The sequence below is a fragment of the Mauremys mutica genome, chromosome 1, assembly GCF_020497125.1.
Source record: "Mauremys mutica isolate MM-2020 ecotype Southern chromosome 1, ASM2049712v1, whole genome shotgun sequence".
Taxonomy (NCBI): domain Eukaryota; kingdom Metazoa; phylum Chordata; order Testudines; family Geoemydidae; genus Mauremys; species Mauremys mutica.
In genome coordinates, this window is record NC_059072.1 from 202,717,522 (window position 1) to 202,720,979 (window position 3,458).

The window sequence follows — 3,458 nt, forward strand, 5'->3', positions numbered from 1 at the left end:
GCTCTGCCCGTTCCCTGGTAGTCATAGCAACGGTGGAATTAGCGGCGGCGGGACTCTCTCCCTCTGTTCTCTACGTCATAGCAGGGGCGGAGCCGAACAGGCGTCTACCAGCCGGCGGCCTACAGTTACCAGCATGCAGCGCGGCTGGAAGCGCTGCATGCCGGGAGCTGTAGTGCTTTGCGGGGCTGCGCTGCGTGCTGGGGTGATGTCAGCTTGTCCTGGCTGCGCGGGGGCCGGGCCAGGGCTCTGCCGCTGAGCGGCTGGTGGCTGCGAAACCTGGGGGCGGGGCGGCGCAGGCGCAGGAGAACCGCCCCGGCCCCCGGGGGAGGGAAGAGACCAGGGGGACGCAGCAGAAGCGGCTGCGTCTTCTTCCGGCCTGAGGCCGCGGCTTGGTTCAGGCCGCCCCTGAAAGCGGGGCCCGCCCGGCCGCCCCTCCCTGACCCTACACAGCCGCTGGGCTCCGCGGAGTTGCCTCGGGCCGGTGGGGGAGCGCGGCCGAGCAGGCGGGTGGCTTACAGGTGCCTTGTGCTCAGGCTGCAGTGCCTGGTGCACATAGGGTGACCAGACAGCAAATGTGAAAAATGGGGACGGGGGTGGGGGGGAATAGGAGCCTATATAAGAAAAAGACCCAAAAATCGGGACTGTCCTTATAAAACTGGGACATCTGGTCACCCTAGGTGCACAATCAGTGCCTGCGGCTTAGCTATGGGGCCTGCATTTTTCTCACGTGGGCTTTCCTGTGCTGTAGAAGAGAAGCTCAATCTGACATCTTGGGGGAGGGGGGGAGACAGCAGGCCCCTTCCATGTCTGCTATATTCTAGTCAAATATTTTGACCATTTTCTCTTTTGCCTTCACTGGACTGTCTCATGCATCAACTCGCCTTTCAGGGCTGTGTCAGAAGTATAAATCTGGGCTCTTGAGTCTGGAGGATGCGGGGGGGGGGGGGGAATTAGAGATACAAATCCTTAACATAAATGCATTTTTATGTAGCCTTAAAGCTTTCTATTTAAAAGTATAAAATATACTGTACATTGCGGTTAGGCAAAATGTGCTATCGCAAAACAGTTTACAACTTTAATTAATTTAACTTCACAATATTCTGTGAAGTATGGGATGTTATCCCTGTTTTCTTACAAATAAACTGAGGCAAAGAGATTAAATACCTGATCCTGCAAATTTTGAGTGCCATCTGTGTGGTGCTGAGAAACCTCCATCGCTTTCCTAGGAGTAGAATCATCAGCTCAGGAGGTGCTCAGCATCTTGCAGAATCAAACCCAGAGGCTACGTCTACACTACAGAACTTACAGTGGCACAGCTGTAGTGCTGCAGGTGTGCCTCTGTAAGGTTTCCTGTGTAGTAGCTCTATGATGGGTGGAGAGAGCTCTCCCACAGGCATAATTAAACCACCCCCAACGAGCGGTGATAGCTATGTGTCAGTGGGAGTTGCTCTGTCCACATCAGTGCTTTTGTTGGTGAAACTCATGTTTGTCAGTGGTGTTTGGAGAAAAAAACAACCACCACTCCCTGACCAACAAAAGTTTTGCTGATGAAACTGCTAGTGTAGACAAAGGCTAAGTGTAAAATCCCTTTGATTTCAGTGTGATCAGGATGTGCCCTTAAGTGCCTTACCAAAATCTCACAAGAAATCTGTACCTGTAATGAAGTAGAACACAGGTCTCCTTCAATGCTGAACCTTAACTGTTGTTCTTCCTCCCATGTGAAATGCAAAACATTAGTTCAACATTTAGTTGAAATATTACAAGCACAAATCTCATGATGATTCACAGACCAACTGTAACCTGGTCCAATTGTATTTTAAATGGTGATAGGTTTTCTGCCTTAAAATGTATATGTGTAATGTGCTTGAGTTGTGTGGAAGAAATTAAACTACATTTTTCAACTTGTCTGTTGCATTAACATTTTTAATTTAATATAAAGAAGGTGCACACTAATTTCTCAATGATTTCTTTCTAATTCAGAAAAAGTAATTTATGCCTTATTGTGAATTACATACATGTTGATTTAGAGCTTTTATGAAGAATTCATCTTTTGGTTATCCAAATCTATATAAGAATAATAATTTTCTTAGAGTGAAACTTTTTTCCCCCTGTTTTCATATCAGGTGCCTCCTTGATCATAATTATTGTGTTATGGTAACTAATATATTAAATTACAATGTAAACAATGGGGCAGATATTTAAAATTCATGAGAGGAACAATTAAGTAGTACTAACTTTAAACGTGGTGCTTCCTACAGACAACCAAGTGCATTATAAACTGAGTACACCTCATGAACAGGTGAAGCAAGTGTTTCGGATGACAATTTTGGGATCGTAATGTATTTGTCACAAAATGTACTGGTTTTAAATTTAAATATTTTCTTTACCTTAAATGCCATAGAAAAAGAAAAGTTAATCAGGGATAGGAGGTAACTTGATAGGCTGATAAATTATGCGTTTAGCCTGAATGTGTCTCAAAAATGTTGGCTCGTCTGTAACAGAGACTTTGGAGAGGTTTATCTAATCGTCCACCATATGATACCTTTCATGTGCTTCCGCTGTTTGCTTTGCTAACCAACCAGCTATTTCAGGTCCCTGTCCAGAAAAATGTCTCCATAATTTGGTCCTATGGAATTTTTGTGTGGTAGCTTTTTTGGGGGATGGGGGGAAGTATTCCTAATCTAATAAATCTCTGGAATGTTTCTCTGCTTAATAAATCTGTGGGTGACCCAGTTTGGATGGTCTCGGGGACTCTTATTTAGGAGCACAATGGGCTCTTGAAGTTCTAGTGCTTAGGGCATGTTTTGCGTACTGCAGGTGGGAAACAAATTTTTATATTTCTTCATTTATAATAGATTGGACAAACAAGTCTGTAAAATGATAGAGTGAACCTTTCAAGAACTTCAAAATCCTGTGTATTTTAATTGTATTGCCTAGTATAAGCAACTGTTTCTCTTCAAAAGCATGTAGATGTTTCAGAATAATTCTAGAAATAAATTGTCCTCAGAATCTCACAGCTAAACAGCATTAAGCCACTGTCCGTGTTGGAAATATTGGATCCTACCAACAGTTTTCAGTGACATCATTTGTGGGGCAAGAACAGTGCCTCCAGCAGTGATGGGAGAGTGCACACCCAAGTAGCATATACTGTAGCATTTTACATGAAGCAATGTATGCCACACCAAATCCACTGACTGGTGTGGAGGGAGGCTGGACTTCTCCAAATAAATTACACATATCAAACACAGGAATGTTGTGGTTAGGGTGACCAGACTGCAAGTGTGAAAAATTGGGACGGGGTGGGGGGTAATAGGCACCTATAGAAGAAAAAGCCACAAATATTGGAACTATCCCTCTGAAGTAGGAACATCTGGTCACCTAGGTGTGGTACCACTACGATACCAGGGAGTGAAAGGAGCAAAGACGTGATCCCATAGCACTGACCTCTCTGTAACAAT